The 25,999-nt window shown below is 51.6% G+C and overlaps 1 protein-coding gene across 2 annotated transcripts in view; it reads right to left on the bottom strand.

Moving 5' to 3' along the window:
* Positions 1-16,556, bottom strand: part of DENND2A (DENN domain containing 2A) — a 102,912-nt gene extending 86,356 nt beyond the window's left edge. The window contains exon 1 of one of the 2 annotated variants that reach the window (XM_046020692.1): positions 16,359-16,556. The gene's annotated coding sequence lies outside the window, so the exon portion shown is untranslated. Of the gene's footprint in view, positions 1-15,538; positions 15,725-16,358 lie in introns of those variants that run through there. The other variant, XM_046020693.1, reaches the window with a different exon arrangement.
* Between the last annotated feature and the right edge of the window lie 9,443 nt (positions 16,557-25,999).

Raw genomic sequence — 25,999 nt, 5'->3', positions numbered from 1 at the left:
TGAGGGTGAGATCAAGGCTCAGAGACTTGCCCAGAATCACAATTGTTTAAGAGACAGAACAGGGGAACCCTAGGTGGCACAGTCGGTTAAGTGCTGGACTCTTGGTTTCAGCTCAGGTCATGGCCTCAGGGTCCTGGGATCGAGCCCTGTGTGGAGCCCCTTGTCAGACTCCTTGCTCAGTGTGCAGTCTGTTGAAGATTCTCTTCTCCCTCTGCCCCTCCCACCATGCTTGCTCTTTCTTGCTCTCTCTGAAATAAATAAATAAAATCTTTAAAAAAAATAAGAGAGAGAGACAGAACAGGGAATTGTAATTCTCTACTTCAAATTCTGTATTTCGGCCCCCAAACCTCCTTATCTGCTCTCTCAGTACCTTCCATCAGAATCAGCCTGGATCGCCACCTCTCACAACCTGACGCAAGAATCTGCTTCTTGGTGATGCCAAGACCCAGGGGACAGTAACCTCAGAGTCTGACCCACAGGGGTCAGGCTCTTTAGGGGAGCCCGCCTTTCGTCTTAGGGCAGCAAACAGGAAATAGCTTTCATTCATAACCTTTGGGAAGGTCAGGGTAAAGAAATTAGCACTGTTACATCCTGTGATCTGTCAGCCATTGATTTAAGCACTTTACAAACATAATTCTAGAAATAATGCATGGCCCGAGACAAATGAAAACACATGTCCACATATGTTTGTCTACACTGACATTCACAGCAGGATTATTCATAATAGCCACAAAGTGGAAATAATCCAAATCAACTGATGAACAGATAACCAAAATGTGGTATACCCACACCATGGAATGTTCGTCAGCCATAAAAGCCATGAAGCCCTGATACATGCTACAACGTGAACCTTGAAAACATTACACTAAGTGAATGGAAGCCAGTCACAAAAGCCCAACCATTGTATGAGTCCGTTTATCTGAATGTCTAGAACAGGGAAAGCTATAGAGACAGACAGTAGGTGAGTGGTTGCTTAGGGCTGAGGCGAAGGAGAGGGAGTTGGGGGTGACAGCTAAGGGGTATGTATGGGTTTCTTCTTTCCTGAGGAAAATGTTTTAAACCACTGCGGTGGTGGTTGCACAACTCTGAATATACTAATAACCGTTAAACTGTATGCTTTAAATGGATGATTTTGGTGGTAAGTGAATTGTACCTCAATAAAGCTATTACCCCCCCACCCCCCCAAAATGAAGGTGGGTGGGCAGAGGAAGAAGGACCAACCCAAGCATCCGGTACCATGTACCAAGTACGTAACAGGAATTCATAACAGCATAGCAGCGTAACAGCGGCATAACAGCATCACTGAGATTTTAAGAGAGATCCGTCTGGCCCCAAAGCCCTTGCTCCAGAATGTCATGACCGCCTTCAGAAGCAGTATTTCTGACAGAGTACTTGAGAGAACGAATCCAACAAACCAGGGTACTTAGGGACACAATGGTAAAACAAAAGAACACAAAACGGTCAAAGAAACATCACACGGGTAGTAGATATGGGCTAGCGCTATGTGGAGCTTGCCTACCTCACAGGCAGGTCCCTTTTTCCACAAACTGTCCCATCCCTCATCCAAAGGGTCCCAGGGCGTCTGGCAGCCATGTCTGACTGATGAGCCCACCCCCCAGCCACCGCTGATTGGTTCTAGAGGCGGCCTGACTCAAGTTGAGCCAATCAGATTCCAGTCCGAGGGCGTGGCGCCGATCTGCGTGGCTGGACGGCGGGAACGCGAGGCTGTGAGAGAGAGCCACTTGCCAGCTCCGGGAGTAGGGAGCCGAGAGACCCGGGCAATTGTTGGCAATGATGGCGGGGTGGAGGTGGCTTGGCACCCCCTGGATCAGTCCCCCCTCTCTCTCTTTTTTTAAAGATTTTATTTATCTGACAAGGAGAGAGAGATCACAAGTAGGCAGAGAGCCAGGCAGAGAGAGAGAGAGAGGGAGGGAGGCTCCTTGCTGAGCAGAAAGCCCGATGCGGGGGGCTCCATCTCGGGCCCCTGAGATCAAGACCTGAGCCAAAGGCAGAGGCTTAACCACTGCGCCACCCAGGCGCCCGGGTCAGTCCCCTCTCTTGAGGCTAGGCTGCCGTCCTGCCCGTGCGTTCCACGAGGCTTCTTCATACCTTGGTTTAAACAACCAGAAGAATCCCCCCGACGCGTGGAGCCTTGTGAAGTCTGTGTTTGTCTAGGTTCAACGACCTTCCCAACGCGAAAACGTAAAGCTACTGCATGTGTGAGGTTGTTTTTTTTTTCTTTTAAGATTTTATTTATTTACTTATTTTTGAGATTGAGAGAGCACAGCGGGAGAGTTTAAAGCAGACGCCTAGCTGAGTAGGGAGCGGGACCCGGGGGTCCATCCCAGGACCGGGGAGATCACAACCTGAGCCAAAGGCAGACGCGCTTAACCCACTGAGCCACCCAGGCGCCCCTGTGGGTGTGAGTGTTAAACATAAATCTGCACCCAGATCACTGAAGCGGAGAGGAAGCTTCAGCTACTGAGGAAGCTAAAGACCCCTGGGGTCGGCCTCCAGCCTGGCACAGGAGGTCGGGTGGGATGCGATCATTCCCGGTCAGGAGCAGAAGAGCAGCTCTCAAGACCACCTTTCCCTTTCCTGAGTCTCTCCATGAGACTGGAGGTGCTGGAAGCTTCTTAGGAAAGCTATCAGGAGACCTAACCCTTCCAAGGACTCGAAGAGCATATTATAAGCATTACTACAGGAGAGCGGCTGAACCCTTGGATGAACCCTTAAATAAGACAGGGTCTCAGAAACTGAACATTCTCCCTCCCTTCTTCCCAATAAAAACCTCACTGAAAAAATTCTAGCTTTATACTGGAATGGACTAATGAGAAGTTACTGTGGGTAAATGAACAAATAAAAGGCATGGATGACTTCTTCAGGTCTTATTTTAGATCTACAATATATATACAAGAAAGCAGATAGCACATCTCTCTCTCTCACACACACACTGGCAGGGACACGTCTGAAGGAAAAATATTTCTAAGAGTTTTACATAGTCTGGACACCAAAAGGAAGAGCTGAGTTGACAGGAGGGAAGGAATGGACAAATCCTTTTCCCATCTCTCTTGTCTATTTATGGGAGTCATTTCCCTTCAGGAAATGCTGAGCCCCTTCTCCCAGGACCCTGTTGGGAATGACGCCTGCACTGGCTGACCCAGCCTTCCACATCCTCCTCCTGGCCTCAGCAATTCTCCCCTCGTGACCCAGTCAGTACTGGGAACCCAGCCTGTAAATGACAGTACTTTTCGAGGCCCCAGTCTGGTGAGGAAATTCAAAGAGAAAAGGAAGGATGGGAGAGACACATAATGAAGCCAGAAAGCCTGTGGCATGGAGAAGCTCCTAAATTTGAACACAGAAAGGGGATGGATCAGGAGTAAGTTGGGGCTAGAAACAGTGACACTGTGGCCTGAGAGTGTTGTGGCTCACCTAGCTTTGATCCCCCTGGCCAGGTGGTGGCGGAGGCAGGAGCAGGACCCAGGGCTCCTATCGCCCCATCTAGGGCTCATTCACCAGTTCCATATTCTTTTCCTTTCCCCAGATGACTCACATGTCAACAGAAAGCTGTCCCAGGGGAACCTGGGTCTACGTGTTCTTGATGAAGGTGCTTCACTTCTCTTCTTGGTCTGCTTTTTGATAAGCTGGGGTTTTGGTTGGCTTTTGTTTTTGTTTTAGAAATGAGAAATGTCCTTTGTTATTAGGACATTGAGGGACTTTTAAAAAGCCACAAAACAACAACAACAACAAACATTTGCTCCAGAGATGCCAGGTAATATTAGCTGCTGGCTCCCAGGGAATGATTTTTCTTCTTTCTTAAAAAAAATTAACAAATGGGGCACCTGCGTGGCTCAGTGGGTTAGGCTTCTGCCTTCGGCTCAGGTCATGATCCCAGGGTCCTGGGATCAAGCCCCGCATGGGGCTCTCTGCTCAGCAGGGAGCCTGCTTCCCTTCCTCTCTCTCTCTCTGCCTGCCTCTCTGCCTACCTGTGATCTCTGTCTGTCAAATAAATAAATAAATCTTAAAAAAAAAAAAAGAATGACATAATTTGTGAGGTCTGTATTTAAAAAAAAAAAATTAACAAAAAAATACAGTGTTCAGACCTTCCCTGCCGTATACCAGGGAGGAAAAGAGACTTTGTGTTAGCAGGTTAAGGGAAATGAACTGGAAAATGAGGTTAAGATAGAGGAAAGTAGAGACAGAGAATCAGAAGGAAAGGCAAAGACTGAAACCAAAGAAAGAGGGAAAGAATGGCAGTGAAGCACAGAGAGGAGAGACCTACCAAAAAACCACCAAGACACAGACCCAGAGGGGGCTATGCGAGGTCACATCCAGATGCCTTTCCATAGGATGCAGCATCCTGGCCATCATCTCTTCTGCAGCTGAAATGTATGTAAAGGAAATACCTTGCTCAAGTGTCTACCGTGGGCAAGAGAATAGCTAGAATGCCCTATTGGCAAACACTTGGAATTAGAATTTTTTCAGCCCCGCACTTGTGTTCCTATTCTTTCCCTCGGTTGTTCCCTCCCTTTTCCTTGCTATTATATTCCCACCTATCCCTCAAAATCTGGTTTAAATCCTAACTTTTCCATAAAACCTACTCTGACCCCCCCCCAAACTAAAGTTCTTCAATCTTCTGAATTTCCAGAGCAATTATTAACTTATTTACATTTGATAATCTGAGTAAATGTGCATAACCTTGTCTTATCTCTTCTATGGCTGGGTTCAACTGTTACCGAAATATGTCTTACTCCGGGTGTCTGGGTGGCTGGGACAGTTGAGCGTCCGACTCTTGATTTGGGCTCAGGTGGTGATCTCGGGGTTGTGAGATCCAGCCCCACCCCCTCGGGCTTGCCCTATCTCTCTCTCTTTGAAAATAAATAAATAAAATCCTTAAAAAAATCAAAATAGGGCGTCTGGGTGGCTCAGTGGGTTAAGCCGCTGCCTTCGGCCCGGGTCATGATCTCAGGGTCCTGGGATGGAGTCCCGCATCGGCCTCTCTGCTCAGCAGGGAGCCTGCTTCTCTCCCCCCGGCCAGGTCCCCTGCCTGCCTCTCTGCCTACTTGTGATCTCTGTCAAATAAATAAATAAAATCTTTAAAAAATATATCAAAATAAATACATTTTACTCAAGGTTCCACATCTTTGTTTGCTGCTTCAAACTGCAATAATGAATGAATTTGTTCATTATTATTTATTTATAACTAAATAACTATATATAATAAATAAAAATAAATAAAAGCTAACATTTATTGAGTATTTACTATGCTCTAGGCGAGATTCTACAGGGATTCTTTTTTTTTTTTTTCATTTTATTTATTTTTTCAGCGTAACAGTATTCATTGTTTTTGCACAACACCCAGTGCTCCATGCAAAACGTGCCCTCCCCATTACCCACCACCTGTTCCCCCAACCTCCCACCCCTGACCCTTCAAAACCCTCAGGTTGTTTTTCAGAGTCCATAGTCTCTTATGGTTCGCCTCCCCTCCCCAATGTCCATAGCCCGCTCCCCCTCTCCCAATCCCACCTCCCCCCAGCAACCCCCAGTTTGTTTTGTGAGATTAAGAGTCATTTATGGTTTGTCTCCCTCCCAATCCCATCTTGTTTCATTTACTCTTCTCCTATCCCCCTACCCCCCAATGTTGCTTCTCCATGTCCTCATATCAGGGAGATCATATGATAGTTGTCTTTCTCCGTCTACAGGGATTCTTGCATTGAATCCTCACACCACCCTTAACACTGCCTCCCCTTTACAGATGTGGAAACGCAGGTCTGGAGGGAATAACTTTTCCCAAGGCCACATGAACGCCAGATGAGTGCAGGTTGTCAGATTCGAGAGTCCAGTACCTAGCACCCAAATAAATGCCTTGGGGGCAGGGTACAGGCCTTCCCCTCCTCGGTACAGAGTAGCTACTCAGTACATTGTTATGACTGGATTTTATTCCAAGTACCCGCACCCATCCCCTCTCCTACCTCCCCTCCATCCTTTCCCTGCCCACCTGGAATACTCTGGCTCCAAGGTACTGCCTGGCCATCCCTTCCACTTCCAGAGACAGCCCTCAAGATCCCCTGATGTTCCATTTAACCTGACCTCACTGAACAGTAATACAGAGGAGGGGAGGTAGTCCCCTACCCCCACCCTGGGGGAATCTGTCCGGGGCCCTAAGCACCTGGAGAGCCCCAGGGCCTGTGCCTCCCAGGGCCGGATGTTCACACCGCACCATGAAGGGAGGCACCTGAAGGCCCCGTTTGGTTTGCTTCCTGACACCGGTCTCTGGCTCCAGCTGGGCTGCCCCAAACTCATTTGCCCGCCTCCTCTCTCCCTCTCTAATCCCTGCCCTCCTCTTCCTTTCCTCCCCCTCAAACCCTTTCCCACCCTCTTTTGCTGGCTTCTGTTCTCTTTCTTTCCATGAGCAGAGACTTTCCAGCTTGGCTCCCCGCCAGCACATTTGGACAAAAGGCAGCAATCTTAGAGGAAGACGTCATCTCGCATCCCCTTTCCGGGGGCCAGCACCGTGGCTCCCGAGCCCAGAGAGGGAGAAGGGGGCCCAGGCTGCTCTGCCACGGCTCCCCATTCTGGGAAAGGCCTTGAGCAATGGGGGTGAAAAGCAAAGAGCGCGCAAACAGACCCAGGTTCAAACTCGAGCTCTGCCACTTGAGCTGGTGGGCCTTGGACAAGTTGCTTTTCAAGGACTTCGTTCTCTCCTCTGTCAAATTGCGGACGTTGCAGCATCTCTTTTGAAAGAATGCAGGAAGGACTAAATGAGATTGCACCTGTAAAGCATTCGGAGCGGCACACGCCCTAGAAAAAGTGCTCCACTTATGTCTTCCCTGATAGAGCGAGCTTAACTCCGCCAGATAATAAAAAAGGAGTAATAATATGGGAGCTTGGATTAATAACACTATCACGGCCTCAACTTCTCCGCAGGGCTGCTGATCTAGCCTCAGTTGTTTGCAAGTGTGGCAAAGCTATAAAACCGCTCTCAAACACAGAACTGCTATTACTGTGTACAAATTGGTTTTGAAATTGTAAAAGGGAGCTGACCCCCTTTCCTTTTCAGTAGGAACTGGGACGTGCTAATGCTCAGCTTCGGGGCTGGAGGTGGGAAGAGGAGGAGCCCAGGCCATCAGCACAGCAGGCTCATCCTGACTCTCCCTCCCTTCCCCTCCCCTCCCCCTCCATTTCAGGCTCCCTGAACTCTGAGGCCCCCGTTCTGTTTGTTTACTATCTGTGCCTGGTGTTTGGTACTTGGAAGTTGTGCAGCGCCTGGGAACGTGTTCCCTTTTATTTAGCAGGTTTTGAGAAATGGGAAATGGTCCATCCCCTGTGATTTTATTTAGCTCATCTGGGCCAGCATGGATGGATCCGAATGTAGTGGAGAGGACTAACCCAAAGGGCTGAGTACGGTAGTCCGCATGAGGTGCCGCTGGGACATGCACAAACACGCGGGATGGTCCCTGCCTCTTGGAGCTGCGGATGACAGTTCCGAACCCACTCAACCGAATGGCAGGAAAAGACTGCAACTGTTCAAGACAAGAAGACAGGAGCAGTCCAGGGAGTGCCTGACACACAGTCCACAGAAATCACAACAGCAGATTGGTTCGAGGACTAAACTTGAGCTACAGTGGAGAGGGTCTATACAAATACTAACTGGAGGGAAGCAGAGGTGGAAGATGGAAGTCAGAGGAGTCACAGACTGCTGCGAAAGGTCGGATCTGGTGGCCCCTGGGACTAGACTGGGTTCCAATAGCTGGGGAGGGAGAACGTGATCCAGGCAAGGCAAGAGCGAGAAGGCGCACTCCTGCCCGGGAGGCACGCACAGACTGGGAGGATGGAAGCCATCGGATGCGTGACGGGAGACAAGAGAGGATGAAGTGAGTTGGGGGCTTACACTTGGCCATGTCCTGAAAGCGAGGAGGAGGAGTTAGGACAGGCTATCCTGGGAAAACGAAGAGGACACATCACGGAGATATGCACTCTTTTGGACATGATAGGGTTAAAATGGCTCCTTTAAGAGGAACTTTGTGGGGTAGGTAGTCAGAGGTCAAGATCTAAGGGTCTGGGGAAGGAAGTCCCCTAGAGGGGTGAATCTGGGAGGGAGTCCGGGGAACCCTTGACCACAAGAAGGAGCTTCCTGAGGGTCAACTGCAGACAAGGGAAGTGGGACACGGGCTCTAGCAGTTCTTCCAGGGTCCTCGTTATTATTGCCTCAGTTTCTTTTTGTTTATCTGGGCCTGCCAACCGGACACTGCAGTCTGATGGAAGAACACTGGCCTCGGGCTTCTTTTCATTCCTCCTCAGTGTCTAAGCCACACTTGGTCTGCTATGAGTGAGGCATAAATGCTTGTCAAATAAGAAAAAGAAGATGAATCAGTGGCGATCTCCTTTTCTAAAGAGAATGAGGATAAGCCAAAGAGTATGGCGGTCTGGGGTAAGGAGGCACTATTCGGAGCACTTACCAAAGGGGTGGCTGGGCCACCAGCCACTCAGAGTGGCTTCACTGTTAACCCTGTCATGGCTGGATCTGGGGAAGTTGGGGTTCCGGGGAATATGGGACCTGGGAGCTCAGCAGCTCAGAAGCAGTCAGCATTTTGACAAGTGGATTGATGTATCAGTGCACAGTGGTTCTATATCGACCTTGACCTGGGTCGGGGTGGGGGGGTCACGTACATCAGGGAGCTAAAGAACAGGGAACCGGCCACTGGGTCCATCATTAGTAACTGAGGATAGGTCACAGCAGCCGGTTAGGGAAGGACGCCAGGTTTCAGGGCCTTGGGGAGTGGCCGGTGGACCTGCCTCAGGGGCTCTTCCTGCTGCCCCATCTCCCCACCCCAAGAGCATCAGAGCATCGTCCTTCTCTTTTCCTCCCAGCAGCTGGCAGCCTGCACCTGGAGCTGTGTGTATCCGAAGCGGCCTCTTTGACCCTTTCCCCAGCTCTCTCCTCTCTGCCCTAGGCCAGGGATCTTGGCTGTCCTGTGTTCAGGGGAGAGAAGAGCCCTTCTTGGCCCCATCTTGGCAGTTCTGGGACCTCCAAGTCTCGTGGTTTTGGGAGGCATCAAGGAGCTCCCTCTCCTCTGACATTTTTTCACCCCGTTAGATGCATCGGTTCAGCCGGAGGGTAAACAGAGAGCACTCGTCCCTTTTTGATGTCCTGGGAGCCTGTGCATATTTGTTGACTGTCACTAACACAGATGATGACATGGACCAGATGGAAAGGATGACAGCGGCCACAAGATGCCAGGGAGTTTTACTTGGGATTGAATGACCACACACTTCATTCCAAATCTGAGCCCCTCTCACCTCAACTCAGAGTATTAAGTAGAGAACTCCCCCGAGCCCCCAGAGGGCCAGAGACATTTTCTGGCAGAGAAGGCAAGAGCACCCATAAGCTGCTTCGAGAAGCTCCTTTGTGCTTTCCCAGTCACCACCCCGTACAAGTCTGTGGCTGAAAAACTGGCCCACTCCAGGTGCTGGAGAGGCAAGTTCTAAATCTCAGGCTGCCCATCGCCCTTGCCTAGCGATCAGATCATGCAAAGCGCAGTTTTAATCCTGATTTGCTGCATGCTCCCATACCGATGCCTTTGTCTGGTCATCTGGGGTGGTTTCGCCTGTAAATCCCAGAGACGTGAAAAGCACATAAAATTACAGAAGTGTCCTGATTCAGTGGTTCTAATTTGCTGAAAAAAGACAGTTACTATTTTTCTCAGGGAGAAATGGGGGTTGGCAGGGACAGTAGTATCCATCTCCTCTCTCTCTCTCTCTCTCTTTTTAAAGATTTTATTTATCTATTTGAGAGGGAGTGAGAGCGAGAGAGATCACAGAAGGAGAGGAAGAGAGAGAAGCAGACTCGCCACGGAGCAGAGAGCCTGACGCAGGGCTTGATCCCAAGATGCTGAGATCATGACCAAGCAGAAGGCAGATGCTTAACCCACTGAGCCACCCAGGCACCCCTCCTCTGACTCTTTTAGTGGGAAGGAAAAGTTCACACGTAGCACCTGACCCCTCCTTCTCCCCTGGTTTTGGGCTCTACTCTAGGGGGGCTAAACAAGGCTAGGCGGGTGGGCAGAGGATGATACAAACTCATGTCTGCTTCTGTCAATGTACTGGGACGAGCAGGGAGAAGGGATGGACATGGGCAACTCTCACCCTTTCCCAGGGCAGCGACAAGATGCAGTTTCCAAGGACAGTCCCAGGGTAGGCCTGTTGTAGACCAACTAACAATTTATCTTAGGGGCTCCCTTCTTACTTTCAAAGTGTCCCAGTTTGTATATATGGTTGCCCTATCCATGACCCACAGTGGATTTGCAGAGAACTTCGTGCTAAGTCAAATGCAACCCTATGACATTTTCCTTTCTGAGAAGTGAGGAAGCATGAGGGAGAAAGGGGAAGGCACGTGGATTACTGCACTGGGTTGACTCCTGTGTGTAACCCACCCCACACATCCCACGCTTCCGCCTACACGATATGTGGAATGGTGCTTACGCGGGATCAAGGTTATAGGAACATGAAACCAGCAGCCAGAGACAAAATTAAGTCAGTTCGTTGGATAACAACCCATAAAACATAAAAACCCTCTTAGAAGTTAAAATTTAATACGTTGCCTATTTTAATTTGATAAAACTCAAAAGAGTAGATTCCCTTTATGAATGTACCACACTGTGAATTTTAAGTTTCAGAATAACTTACATAGAAACTCACAGTAAATTCGGTGGGGGGAACTGGGGTGGGAACACTTGCATTAAGGGAGAGGGAAGGAATATATTTTACATTTTTTTTAAGACAGAGCATTGGAATCTCATTTTTGAAATGTCCATCACCAGGTCCAAAGATATTCAATATGCATGTGGCTTTGAAATCTATTTTAATCTAGCAGTGACGCCTCTAGGAATTTATCTTATAGAAATACTGGAACAAGTGCCAGAGACTTGTGTAGTAGCTAAACTCAGAAACAACCCAGGCCTCATAAACACATCACGTGTTAAACAAATGAAGGCCATCCACACAGAAGGAACTCTAGGTGGCTGGGCGGGGAAGGACGGGACAATGTATGTCCCATGTGGAATTATTCTCACAGACTACTGTTCAGTCGTGACAGCACGCATCCATTTCTGTAAGCAAACATATTACATGCAAAGGGAAGGAAAGTCAAGGAGGATTTGGGATATATACCAAACAGTGATTGCCTCCAAGGAGGGAGATAGTATAAGGTAAACTTTCATTTTTTGTTTTGTTCTTTTTACGGATTGCTTAAATGTTTTCCAACAAGCAGAACTTCCACAGTTTACACAGAAAGATATATGTATATATACAAGGATCTATAGAAAAGCAATCTTGTAATTTTAAAGTACACTTTCTAGGACCACAAAACCACCAAAGGAAATGCATTTGATGCTGTGCTTGAACTGGTCTGCCGAGCCCTACTGATAAGACACGCAGCCCTGGGTACCATGGAAGGATGGTCACGGTCACAGCTTCCTGTCCTGACCCCACTCTCCAGCTCGATCCCGCTCTCATTTCCTTCCGAAGGGGAGCATGGAACCTCTTGGTTCCCCACTACTGAGGGAAGCTAACCTCTTCCCTGAGCTTGCCACAAAGGTGACTCACCCCTTCCTTCCCTAAGGCCAGAGGGAAAAAGATAACAGTTTTTGGCAGCTGAGCCTATTAGACAGGGTGGGGGAGTCTGGGGCTCACCTCTCTTCCAGACAACTGCAGGCGGAGGATGGATGTGTCAAAGGGAAGCCAAAGGCAAAGACCCTCTGGGCTACAGATGGCAAAGGGCTTAACTTCTAGACAAGCTGAGAGTCGACATTTCTGCTCAGATCAGAGGACGGTCTTAACACAAGTGTAAAAGATGGTCTGACTCTGGCTTCCCAACATATTCTGTCTTGGACATCAAATGTAGAAAACTGAGGTAATCGCTTGCCTCAGTTCCAGGCACTGACTTGCCTCCTATAATAAAAGGGGCAGATGTGCCTGTCAATCCTTCTGTTGGGTAGCCAATGTCAGGGAGTTAAAGAGGGCCTGGGGTGGGGCGCCTGGGTGGCTCAGTTGGTTAAGCATTGACCTTCAGCTTAGGTCGTGATCCCTGGGTCCTGGGATTGAGTCCCACTTCAGGCTCCTTGCCTGGCAGGAAGCCTATTTCTCTCTCCACCTGCCACTCCCCCTGCTAGGGTCTCTCTCTGACAAATAAAATCTTAAAAAAAAAAAAAGAGAGAGAGAGGCTGGGGTACCTGTGGAGGCCATCTGGCTCTGTAGAGGAAGAAGGGTCCATGCCTGGACACAGGAGACTGGGCATGACATAACCTTGGTCACTCATGAGTACCTGTGAGACATTCCATGAGCCCTCAGGAAGCAAAAAAGAAGGGGCTGGGGTTCCAGAGAGAGTAAAGGAAGCTGAGTCAACTTTGCCCACAGCCAAAGAAATTAATGCCTGCAAGGTGTATTTGAGTGTTGTTGGGAAAGTCATCAAGCCTCAAAATTGTCCTATTATCCTGTCAGAGGTACAGAATTCAACCCTTAGAGATTCATTCCTTTTGATTGTCACTTTATGGACGTTCAACTGCAAACTAATTCTCCCAGCTTTTTTCCAATCCAGAAGACATGGGTCAGAAAACAAATACACTTGATTTCCAGGAGGCAAGTAGAAAGAACCCAGAACTCAAAAGCTCCGCACTCAAGAAAAGTAGACTTAAGTGGGTTCCAGCTAAAAAGAGAAAGGTGCCAAAGCCTGTCAGTTCGGGTACTGCATACAATCGGATTAGACAGCTCTAACTGCATAAGCCGTGTGATTATGCTTTTAGAATTTCTATTTTTAAAAAATACTTCACATACACATGAAGCTTCACATGAATGTGTCTGCCATTAGCCTTCTTATCTGTATCTGTTCAAGCTGACTTTAAATCCCGATGTTGAAGGCTGATCAGCCATTTGATTTCATAATGAGTAACAGGCTTCCTAATTTTAAATTTATGGGGTCCTTGCTTTTGGAATCTGAGGTTTCTGTCCCCCGCTGTGAGCAATCCTTTATGTGACTGTTAAAGCAACCCCTCTCACCTCTGGTTGTACCTTTTTTTTTTTTTTTAAAGATTTTGTTTTTATTTATTTGACAAGTAGGCAGAGAGGCAGGCAGAGAGAGAGGTGGAAGCAGACTCCCCGCTGAGCAGGGAGACCGATATGGGACTCGATCCCAGGACCCTGAGATCATGACCTGAGCCAAAGGCAGAGGCTTAACCCACCAAGCCACCCAGGCGCCCCTACCTCTGGTTGTACCTTAAAATCACCTGTGGCCTTTCAAAAAGCCTGACGCCCCTGATGCCCAGAGCCCATTCTCAGCGATTTTTATTTAATCCACAGGGGAGGTGGGGCGTGGAGGCACCCGTTGTTTAAAGAAATGCTCACGCAGGACATCAAAGTGTTCTAAAGTGCACTCTGAGTTAAAAATGTTAAGAAACATGATGGGGGGGGTGGGTTGGGGAGTAGAATCTCCTACCTACCCAATGCTAACTTAGGACATCTAAAATGAGCAAGAAATGGTTTCAACAGAAGCCACGCATTGACATGGATTCTGCAGGTTCTGTCCCTTCCGCAGAAAGCAAAGAGAAGTGCCCGGCTCGCTGGGAGACTTGTGACTGAGTCCGCAGAAAGTCCACCCCAGCTGGGCTTACAACCCCTGCTCTTCTGTGACATTCCTTGCGGGCGCAGCAAACAAGATTCCCACCCTCGCTGGCTGCACTCGCACTCTCACTCGAACTGAAGGGAATCTCTTGTCTCCTGAGTCCCACCCTTCCCCTCCTGCTGAGAAGTAGGCTTAAGGTCAGGTCTGAAGGTAGAAAGACCCAGACCCCCCTGGGGGATGTGCTTTGTCCATCGGAATGGAATCCTCAAAAGCTGCTCTCACTCCCCATTTTCCTTTGGTCAGGGTTTCCGGATGCACACTGGTCCTTCACCAGACCAGACAGAGTTTAGTCCAGCGGGTGGCGGACCACGCTATGACTTGCTCCCTTCCCGTCAAGATGGGCGCCCAGCGTGCTTTGCGCTCTCCATCCATCCAAGCCGGTGTCCCCTCTTCCTCCACTTGAGAAAATGGGCTCCTGCACACAGAAGTCCCCTGGCTCCAGCTGCCTGCACCGCCACTGCCCACAAGCCTGAGCAACACTCAGCAGCCTACATAGAGGCAGTAAGTTCCCAAGTCATAACAGGAAGATGGTATAGAAAGATAGTCGTGTGGAATTTCATCTTCCCATTTTTTTGTAACACCAACAATGAAGTTTTTTTTTCTATGTCACTCTTTAGTCTTTACACCAAGTTCCTCATGACAAATTCCCTGCTGAGTTAATTCCAGGAAAAATTGTGTTCTGAAAAATAATCTGTAAGCTTTCTGTTGTCCAAAATCCAAAACTGCGCAAGTCAGTGTATTTTTGTTTGTCTCTAAGCTGCCAGAAAACTTAGAGCCAAATTCATTGTCCAAGTGTTGTAATCTGCTAAACTCGGGCCACTCAAAATATCCATTCCTTTTGCTCTGCTTTGTTTTCTCCTGAGTCTGGGGGCACTTAGTTTCCGTCTAAGTTACCTTCTCTGCACCAGAGCCTGTCACCGGGTCCTACCTCTTTATCTCTTGGATCCTTCCATCCTACCTCAGCATCGCCAATGGTCTGTGCGTCAGGAACGCTGGCCTGGGTGCCGTGTGGCCTTGGTCACATCCTCCAGGCCCCCACCCAACAACCAGAACAGGCTTTCTAGGACATCAGGAGGAACCTATCCCTCCAGCTTCAGTGAGATTCCCCCTTCCCTCTGGCGGCACACTGTGAGTTCTCCCCACACTTAACCCCCCCTTCCCTCTTGGTGACTTTGTGATTTCTGTTCCCTCAGGCTGGAACCACCTTCCCTGCTTTGTTCTCCCAGTGAAGAAGTTTTCAGGGCTCAGGTCTGTGGGCCTCTCCTGAGTTGGGTGGCCTTGCTCTGGGCTCCCCTAGCATGTAGCACTCAGCTAGGGCAGCCTAGAACTGCTTTGAATTTTTTTTTTTTTTTTAAAGTAATCTCTGTACCAGTGTGGGGCTTGAACTCACAGCCCCGAGATCAAGAATCCCATGCTCTACTGACTGAGCGGGCCAGGTGCCCCTGCTTTTAATTTTTTGACTACTCAAGCAGGATGGCTGGTTCTGGAAGGAAGAGAGATACATCTTATTCATTGCTGTGTTTGTTCCCAATGCCTAGCACATAGCTTTAAAGTAAATGATTACACAACCTAGGGAGGCTTCAAATCGTTCCAATAAAAGGACCTGAAGGCCATCCTCCTCTGCCAGACTTTTCACAACCGGCCGGCCGTTAAAACCAGTTACTGATGGCCTTCTCACAGAATTTGGCTCCACCAAAGCAGCCCACCCCAAAGACTTTCTACTCCACTCCTCTGGTGCGTTCAATACTGTGATGATGCAGGCAGAAAGGATTTTGTTAAGTTGTAACCAAGGGTGCAGGAGTTGAATAACAAAGTTATGGTAGGGAGCCCCTGATTAGCCTACTGCCCTGGGGCCATTATTACCTGGGTCCTTGGGAGAGTCACACCCCTGAAGCACAAGCACACCGGCTGGAGGTCCGCTGGCTCCTTCCCCAGCACTGGCTGATGGGAGCAGTGACCGCTCTTCCCTCTCCCCGGCCAAGCGCGTGAGTGCACGGCCCCGCGTCCCCACCGCGTCCCCTCCGGGAAAGGACCCCACCGCTGAGGTCTGGCTCTCCTCAGGGGTTGGAACCCAGCTCTCTGGGATCCCTCCCAAACTTGCTTGTATCTCCTGTTGTTAAGAGACGCCCCCTGGGCTCCCTCTGCTCCCAACTCCATCCTTAGGGGAAAAGGGGGAGAAACAGGATCATTCAATCATCTTCACCACCCTGCTTTCCCAAGACTGCACATTCTGACCACAGCGCGGAGGGGGGTCTGGCTGCTCGGCCCCCTCAGCCCCACTCGACTCTTTCTCTACACACTCGCGCGCGCGCACACACACACACACACACTCACTCACACTCTCGCCCTTGGGACCCAGCCCGGCAGAGGGCCGGCTCTGCCCAGTTTCTGCAGGTTTCCGAGGCGCGGGACAACGGCTTCCCCACTCGGCCCTGAAAGTCGTCCCGGCGGCCGTCCGGCCAGTACTTTGCTCGAGTCCCACAGGTCGGGCTGAAGCGCCTCGGTCCCCACGTCCGCACGCGGGAGCCCCGGTCTTGGGTCTGCAAGGAGCCACTTCCCCACTTTGGCCTGGGGCAGCTCCCACCGCCGCCTCCCCTCCCCCCCGCGCGTGCCCCTCCGCGGCGCCCCCACCCCCACCCCCGCCCCGCGCGTCCCCTCCTCGCTTCCCCCGGCCCGGCCCTACCTCCCGGCGGGCCGCCGCTCCGCGGTCTCCGAGGCGCAGCTCGGGGGCGCCCGGGCGGGCGGGGGCGGCGGGCGGCGGGGGCCCGGGGCGCCATGGCCCGCGGCCCTCCGCCCTGCAGTCGGCCGGGCCTCTCCCGGCGCCCGGAGAGCCGCGCGCCCTCCGCTCGCGTGCCCGCCGCCCGGCCGCCGCTGTGGGCGAGTGGAGGGCGGGCTCGGCCGGCTGCCGCGTCCTCTCCGCCGGGCCGCGCGCCCCGCCGCCGCCCCCCGCCCGCCGCCCGCCGCCGCTCCAGTGAGCTCATCCGCAGCTGGCGGGCGCCCGGCCCGTTGCCACGGCAACGCCTCTCCCAGGGCCGCGCGGACTCGAGCGGCTCCGGTAAACAGGACCTTCTGCCGGACTCTTCCCCTCGCCTTTGAGGGGGTGGGCGGGCGGGGGGGGGGGGCGCGCGCTGGCGGCTTAACCCTTTCTTTGCTGGAGACCCAGCGGCGCGGCGATCTCCGTCTCCGCCGCGCAGCTATCCGCGCGCTGCGCTCGGCCGCGGCTCAGACCCTCGTCCGCAGGCACGGAAGTGGCGGCGACCCTGCCTGCACCCCCACCTCCGTTCGCTCCGGTCGCCTAACGCGCCTACAACGGGTCAGGCACGGCGCCGGGTCCGCGACACCCCAGACAACGAGGCAGCCGCCGCCCTCGCCCCTTGCAGCTCGCAGTCCGGCCGGGGCGATCCAGGCAATGAAGCCCGGGGGTCCCGAAGGCGGGGCGCACGGGTTCCCGAGCCGCTCGGGGAGGGGAGTCAGGAAAAGGTCCCCGGGGGAGGGGGAGGCAGTGACTCTATAGTGTCCACTGCCCCACTCACTCAAACAACCAAGGAACACAGATCGCCGGAGCTAGGACTGCCAAATGGGAAGTACGCGCCAAGTGCTGTGGGGCTTTTTACGCTAAGGACAATGGGGGGCCACGCCAGGATTTTGAGCCTAGGAGTTCCCTAATGAAAGGGAGACCGAGCTGACAGTGGTGATTTATGGGCCTGGGGGACGGGGGGGGGGGGGGGGGGGAAGACTCCTGGCTCATCTCTACACCAGAGACAAGTCACTCTTCTTTTTAGCTCGGGGAGGGGGGCGGCTAGAAGGAAGGGACTAAAAGCTCAGGCAAGGGTGGGGAGGGGAGATAGAGGCTTAGCCTGTATCCTTGAAAGGGGGGTGCAGGAGAGAGAGGAAAAGAAAGGGTTGCAGGGCACGGGGAACGTTAGATACTGTCTAGGCAGTCTCTGTGGACTGGGAACCCAAGCTTTGAGGGACTGATTTAGATCAGTCACAGGAAAATAGTTTCCTTCTTAGCTTTTTCCTTCTTAGCTTAGGGTTTTGCTCATTCTGTGAGATCTCTGAAACTTTTCTCCCGCTTGTTAAATCTTCCTAAACTCCATCATGCCATACCCATTTCAGCTAAACAAAATAAACTTTCAGAATACGAATTGCAAGGTACAAGCATTTAAAAAAAAAAGGTATTGGGGTGCCTGGGTGGGTCAGTCATTAACGGTCTGCCTTTGGCTCAGGTCATGATCTTAGGGTAGTGGGATCCAGTCCTGCATGGGGCTCCCTGCTGAACCGGGAGTCTGCTTCTCCTTCTCCCACTTCCCCTGTTTGTGTTTCTTTTCTTGGAGTCTCTCTCTCTGACAAATAAATAAATAAAATCTTTTTTAAAAAAGTAGAAACACTGGGGCACCTGGGTGGCTCAGTGGGTTAGCCGCTGCCTTCGGCTGGGGTCATGATCTCAGGGTCCTGGGATCGAGCCCCGCATCGGGCTCTCTGCTCAGCAGGGAGCCTGCTCCCCCCACTCCCCACCCCCCACCTGTCTCTCTGCCTACTTGTGATCTCTGTCTGTCAACTAAATAAATAAAATCTTTTTTTAAAAAAAGTATAAACATTTATTTATTTTTAAAGATTTTATTTACTGGAGCTCCTGGGTGGTTCAGTTGGTTGAGCATCTGTCTTTGGCTCAGGTGGTGATCTTGGGGTCCTGGAATCAGCCTGGAGTCTGCTCATCCCTCTCCCTCTCCCTCTGCCCCTCACCCCCACTCATGCTCTCACTCTCTCTCTTGCTCTGCTCTCTCTTTGTCAAATAAATAAATAAAAATCTTTAAGGATTTTATAATCTTTAAGGGTTTTATTTATTGTAGGGGGAGAAAGGAAGTGATTGGGGGAGGGGCAGAGAGAGAATGGGTCTCAAGCAGATTCTGCACTGAGCTTGGAGTCGGTTGCTGGGCTTGGCCCCATGACCCTGAGATCAGGACCTGAATCTAAATCAAGAGACAGACAGACATTCAACCCACTGAGCCCCCCAGGTGCCCCCAAAGTACAAGCATTTAAATTATTGCTTTGCTTGTTGAAACATCATTTAATGCTTTTTCAGGTACTAAGATCAAAGACTTGGCTTCTTCCAGGTTAATTAGAACCGGAGTTCTGGGGCGTCACGAAGGCAAACTGGCAAAGTAGAGCACATGGCAAGCAGAAAACGACTGAGAGCCCAGCTGGATGCCTCCCCCAACCTGGTGCGTGCAGCAGGCCTGTCGCCTTGGATGTGTGCCTTCCAAACTGCCAGGCACATGTCAGGTGGACAAACCAGAGAGGAGGCTGGGGAGTTCCTTAGTAGTGGCCGCCACTCCATCTGCTCCGTCATCTTGGAGTTCCAGACACTAACCCGTTTTAGAAAAATTCCCTACCTCAGCTCATTGGCTCAGACTCTGATGAGTGATGTGGGGCCAGTGCTTTGCAAGTTTCCATCCCTGCCTGCCTGTCACAGCCCACAACCCCATGGCTGCTCCTGTCCCTGGGCCAGTCAATGGCTCTCTTGCCATGAGGCAGGGTTCCTCCTTCCCTGTGTGGCCCTGCCCCTGCTGGTTCCCTGGAGCTTTCCCAGATGATGCTACCTTTGGTCCATCCCAAGCCCTGGTTCTCCAGCTGCAGAGGTCGGGCCAGCAGTCCATGGGGGGGGGGGGGGGCATGCCCTGGAGTGTGGGAGTCCCTCCCCGTGGTCCCTCTTCTCCCAGTTCCTGACACTGACTGCTCCAACCATGGCGCCAGCCCTCCCCGTCTGTCCTCAGCTCCTCTCCATGGTGGAAAATGAGGCCTGGGGCACCTGGAGGGCTCAGTGGGTTAAAGCCTCTGCTTTCAGCTCAGGTCACGATCCCAGAGTCCTGGGATGGAGTCCTGGGCTCTCTGCTCAGCAGGGAGCCTGCTTCCACCTCTCTCTATCTGCCTGCCTCTCTGCCTACTTGTGATCTCTGTCAAATAAATAAATTAAATCTTAAAGAAAAAAAAAAAGAAAATGAGGCTTAGGGTAGGAGATACTGCCTGGCCTCAAGTCAGGGAAGGTGCGGATGGGAGGAGAGAGCCAGAGTTGACTTTTCTTGATCTTTTTTTGTTATCAATATTGTATTTATTTACTTATTTGACAGAAGCAGGGGGAGAGGCAGGCAGAGGGAGGGAGCCCGATGCAGGACTCAATCCCAGGACCCCAGGGTCATGACCTGACCCAAAAGCAGATGTTTAATGGACTGGGCCACCCAGGCGCCGCACCTTGATCTTGAATCCTGCTTTTTCCACCTGGAAACGAGCAAGGAGTCCTGCAGAATCTCTCCTACCCCTCCCTCCTCTTCCTTCAGCATCCTGTTGGGGGGCAGTGTGGGGTCTGGAGCAGGTTGCTCCGCTTTGGATTCTCAGGGTCTCCATCTGTAAGGGAGAAGTAGGAATGATTATAACCGACTTCATCCTGTTGCGGGATTAAAGCCGATCCAGCAAGCAAAGGGGGTAGTACTAGGCCCGGACCATTGGGGGCGCTCTCAGTTACCTCCCGTTATTTTTCTAATCTCTCTCTCTTTGCAGGAGCAAAGAGAAAAGTGTTCAGAGTTCAGCAGAAGGGAGCAGGCCGTTTTTCTCCTCCCTCATTGGGCATGAAGATCCTGTTTCATCTCACCTCTAAACCAAATGAAGGAGAACCAGGGGCCAAGGGCCAGAAGGAGGATAGCCTGGTTTAAGATGGGGAGAGAGCCTGAAAAGGAGCCTTGACCAATGCCTCTCCCCAAAATTGTTTCCTTTCTATTCAAATTCCCTTTGGATGCTAAACATTTACGGAGAGTCCTTCATTCCAGCAACTTCGCATGTGTCATGTCACAGAATCCTCCCCACACTCGGGAGCAATTAACTATCTCTCCTAATATTTTATGGACGGGAAAACAAACTTCCAAAAGGTGCCTTATTTGAGGTCATGCTAGCCGAGGCCCGTCTGGCTCAAGCCAGGTCCTTTGTTACACCAGCTTTGCCTGAGAGCCGGGCTCTGCCCATTGCCAGCCACTCTGCACGGCGATTTCCAGATCAGCGTTCAGTCCACGTTCTGGTTATGCTTCCCTCTCTGGAAGGCACAGGCGGTGCAGTTCCTCCAGGAACTTCAGACACTGCTCCTTAGACACGGGGTGTCCCCTGCTTGGGTCACTGGGACCCATTCCTTCTCAGCCCTTGCGTGACAGCAACCCCTCCCCTGGGTCACGGCCCCCTGCCTTCCAGCACACGGCGGAAAGATACACACACAGCAGAGAACCGATGAGAGGTTTGGGTGTTGTTACTATTCTTTTATGCAGAAAGCTGGCGTGGGGAGAGCAATCATTCTCTAATGCTCAGGCCCGTGACATCTAGATTTGGCCGAGCAAGGAAGGAACTTATTTTAGGTGCAGGGAAAAATCCACAATCCACAGCCTCACCTTGACATGCCCTTGGCAAAGCTCCTCCACACCACTCCAGTGGCTGATGTGAGCCCACCAGCAGCAGGGCTCCCCTGCCCCTGTCCTCCTCAGGCGGCCCTCTCCCTCCTTCCCTTCTCCATCCTTGGCCCTTGCTCTCCTGCCTACAGACAGCTGGATGCGAGTTCCTTCCCAACCACCACAACCCTCATCTGCCTCCCTCTGAGGAAACCAAACCAAACCAACTATCCCACCCAAACCTCAAACTTGGGTTTGGTTTGTTCTTGGTTCCAATCAAATGTCATCCAGGAGGTGTGGGAAGAGAGGGAGGAGGGCGGGAGGGGCCGCGGGGGCCACCCAGGGAAGGGGTGAGCAGGGCCCAGACTGAGGGCTCCAGGCTCCTTGGTCCTCTCCCGCTGTGAGGGCCCGATCTTTGGCTGAGATCGCTTTGCCCGCCCTCCTCCTCCCTCTGGGTGCTCTGCTGTCTTCTTCCTCCCGTTCTGGGGCCGCAAGATGGGCAGCTGTGGGGGCCCGTTAGGGGGTGCTGTGGAGTGAATAACATTTGTCAGGATACCACTGGAAAACTCCATCCCTGAATTGGCAAGTAACACAATAACATAATTTTTGCCTAAGAAGCAGCTGTTGCATGTCTATGCCCCTAGCTTTGGAGGGTCATTTTTCCCCCCACAAAGAATTAAGGCATTCACAGCTTTACAAGGATTAGTGTGTTTATGACCGAAAGCAAAGAACAAAGTCATGGACATTCCACAGCGTTCACCATCAGGCAGTCTCAAATGTTAGGCCTGCCGTGCCAAATACCCTCTACTCGTATTCTTTTCTGTTCCTTTTGGGAGACCCAGTTGAACATCAGGGAAGGGAACAAGAGTGTGCTGATTGAGATTCTCCTTTTCTGAGTCACAGATTTCTGCGTCTGAGCAGTTCTAGATCTTCCTGTTCACCGTGATGCCAGAACACGCTAGGACAGTCAGACCAGCTCTGGACGGGGCTGAGGATGCGAGACTGTCCCAGCTTGCTTCTCAGAGCTTTCCCTGACCTCCTTCCTGGCTGGCTAGACAACCTCCTCAAACCGGAGGGGGGTGGGGGGAAGAATCCCTCCAAACACTCATCACACGTCAGGAGCTGCACGCATGGACTCAAAACCCACCAGCTAATGTCCCCTCATCCCTGATCTCAACCTTCAGACCTCCAAATAACTGTGTATCACCTAATTGCCTCTCAGAGGCCATACCTCTGTAGGAACAGGTTTCTGGGAGGCCCTAATATCTGATCCACTTCCTGTCTCTCTCAGATCAACTTAGAGCAAAATAAAAAATACGGCCCCAAAGGCAAGCCAGGTGCCATCTCACCAGCCTAGACAGCAGTGTGGCTTTTGGTTTGGCTACTGTCTTTCGTGGGTCTCAGGTGTCTGGGGAGATCAGGCCAGTTGGCCCTCAGGCCATACCCAGCTCCCCACCTTCTCAAACAGGCAAAAAAAGCACAAAGCAGCTGCCAGTTCTCATCCTTTCTGCTGTTTCCTGCATGGCTGAGCGTGTGCCAGCCGAAACTAGAGGTTGCCTAGGAGGCAGGTTCTAGTATCAGTCTCCTTTATCAGTGAAGAAACAGCCAAAAAAAGGTAGGTGCCTCGCCCAAGGCCACTGCAAAGGAGTTCCACAGCCCAGAAGGGCCCAGCAGTCTAACCCAGGACAACCCTGCTTCTTGGCCACTAGGACCACAGGCGGGAGCCACCGTTTCTCACGTGTCCAGCTTGAGAGTAGGGATGTGGAAGGCCCCGGAGCAGCAAAGCCCAGCGGGAAGGGGCCTCGAAGGAGGGCACCATCAAGCCCCTCATGGAGGAAGGAGGGGACCTGCCCAGGCCACCTGGCATTTGCACGAGGGCAGCGCCTGCCCCTGGGGCACACTGGAGCAACCCCAGCAAGCCAGAAGGTGGGATGCAGGGGAGGAGAAACTCCCATGACAACCCCACTAAGGAGAAAGAAAGGAGGAAGTGGGAAGGTGGCCAGGGGGCCCGCGCGAGGGAGGGTAGAGCCTGCAGCGGCCTCCTCTCTCAGTGTCCTCCTTCTCCTCCGTCTCCAACATGATCAGTTTCGGAGAGTCCTACTCTATCAGGCCTGAGGAGTAGCTGGAGGAGGGGGGCCCAGGGCCAGAATTTTCATGCCAGGGGTCCATTCTTTTTTTTTTTTTTTTTTTTAAGATTTTATTTATTTATTTGACAGAGAGAGAGAGATCACAAGTAGGCAGAGAGGCAGGCAGACAGAGGGGGGAAGCAGGCTCCCTGCTGAGCAGAGTCCAATGCGGGGCTAGATACCAGGACCCTGAGATCATGACCTGAGCCGAATGCAGAGGCCTCAACCCACTGAGCCACCCAGGCGCCCCACAAGGGGTCCATTCTTTTGGGAGCTGATTGCAGGCCAGGTGTACCAAGCAGGATCTGGGGTGGGGTGGGGGTAAGGGTCAGGGGAGTGGGTGAAGGTGGAGGGGTAGAATCAGTCCTGGAACTTTTTATTTGCCTGACAATCCCCTTACCTTGGCGGAGGCGGGGGGAGCCTTGTCTCATCTTCCCCCACAGGGATCCTGGGGTCAGGGAGGGTTTGGGCTTTTGAGCCATTGAGCTCAGGGGCTTCCCTTCCCTGATACTCTGTTTTGAAGAAAACAGTGTGTGTGTGTGTGTGTGTGTGTGTTGAGGGGGCAATTATTGAAAGGGTCTCAACAGAGAACTGACCCCCATGGGAGCTAAGCGCGGTGGTTCTCAGCTAGGGGCAACTTTGCTCCCCAGGAGACACCTGGCAAAATTGGAAGACATTTTAAAGTCATAGTCTGGGGGCGCCTGGGTGGCTCAGTGGGTTGAGCCTCTGCCTTTGGCTCAGGTCATGACCTCGGGTCCTGGGATCAAGCCCTGCATGGGGCTCTCTGCTCAGCGGGGAGCCTGCTTCCCCCTCTCTCTGCTTGCCTCTCTGCCTGCTTGAGATCTGTCTCTGTCAAATAAATAAATAAAATATTTTTTAAAAAAAGTCATAGTCTGAAAAGGGCGGGGGGAGCTGTGTCTGGCATCAAGGAGGTAGAGGCCAGAGATGCTGCTAAACATCCTACAATGCACAGTTCAGCTTCGCCTCCCCTCGCCCTCCTCCCCACACCCAACAAAGAATTATCCTGCCCCAAATGTGAATCACACTGAGGCTGACAAGAGTTGGTTGCTGAGACGCCGTTGCCCATCTCTATCCCCTTCCCCGGGAGTCGTGAACAAGTACTTGCCCGGCATCGCATCTGCTCTGTAACAATATTACGTGGGAAATGCTAAAATCACAGGCACTTGGATCCTGTGAAAAGATAAGCACGGCCGGCGGCGGCGGGGGGGGAGGGCATTTGCGCGCCCACCCGAGTCTTCTCCGCGGGGTCTGGGGACGCGGGGGAGCGTCGATGCGCTGCACGAGAGAATGGTGCCACCTAGTGGTACCAGGGTTCACAGCAACAGCGGGAACATCTGCAAGAACTGGAAACTATATATAGGCTTAGCTGCGAAGAAAATTTCTGTGGAAGAAAAACGGTGACCATCCAAATGAGAATAAAAAGAGGCTATTTTTCAGAGATTTCTATAGCAAGGAAGTCAGCTACCATCACTTGCACGTGGCAGAGACTCAAATACCGGTGGAGACTCAAACGCTAGATTTATGGAGGAAAATAAAAGACTTCAGGTGTGCCCTGCTTGGAGGTTGTTGGCTCGAGGCAGCTGGAGACCTGGGCATCCTCTGTGATGGGTTTGGAGAAGATATTTGACTATCTCTGGTTGGTCCTGAGATGGAAGTGGGGGATGCAAATTAGAGAAGTTAGCAGTCATTGATGGAGTCCTGACTCTCTGGCTGAGGGTCCAAGTTCTACTGCCCTGTATCTTGCCAGTGTCTGTTTGTGTATCGAGTCTCTTAAGTCATTAATCATCCCCAACACATTCGTGCTGTTACTAATCCTGAACCAGATTACATAAAATGACCCATGTGAGAAGCAGCTTGACTGCCGGCCAACATCTGTGATTTTTAAAGGCTGCCCTTACAGATTCTGACTTAGTGCTCATATTTGATAAAACGGTGTGATTTTGCTTAATATGCCTTAATATGTGCCTTAATATGGATGACATCATTCTCCTCGCTGACAATCACATGGGGGCCCCAGGAATCCTTCAAAGTCACCTGCTTGGGTGACTAGAGCTCCTCTCCCCTCCCCCCACCACTATCATCAGCAACGCCAGCACCATCACCACCTCTAACACGGGGCTATGGCCCCTGCTACCCCGGCCATCACCTCTGTTTCTCTCTTCCTTGCTGTTTAGAGCTACATGACCGTCCCTTGGTTCTTCAAGGTTAAACCAAACCAATACCCCTCCCCCCGCAATGCTTCACACTCAGCTCCTTCCTCTTGAGGGCTTTATTCTTTACACATCTGAATACCCTCCCACCATTCCTCTCCAAAGTAGCTGCCATCCTCGGGGATTCTTCACTTCTTTCATGCTCTTGCCACACTGAAATGGCACATTATGCGTTCCCCTGTGGGGTCTCCCTCATGAGTCATCAGCTTGTAAGGGCAGGATGTGTGTCTCTGTGTGCCTCCAAGGCCCAGGGCCCAGCATGATACTTAGTTCGATAATACTATGCAGCCTTGATAATAGTGGATTCTGCTTAAGAAATATGTATTGGGCTCAAAAAGTATGGGCTAAACGAATAAGCAGGGTCTTTCAGGAGCCACTCCTCAAGGTCCAAACACATTTCCCAAATCAATGCTGCCTGGACCTCTCCCGCCCCTCCTCACGTTCTCCTTAGCCAAAAACCCAGCCTGTGTGCAGACCGGGCTTTCAGCTCACGGCGCGTCTCAGCGTTTCCATGCCTTTTGTAAGGAAAGCTACAGAGAT

The sequence above is a fragment of the Meles meles genome, chromosome 10 (assembly GCF_922984935.1).
Source record: "Meles meles chromosome 10, mMelMel3.1 paternal haplotype, whole genome shotgun sequence".
In the NCBI taxonomy this organism is placed as follows: domain Eukaryota; kingdom Metazoa; phylum Chordata; class Mammalia; order Carnivora; family Mustelidae; genus Meles; species Meles meles.
Note: the sequence above shows the minus strand (reverse complement) of the source record. Positions and strands in the feature narration are given on the sequence as shown.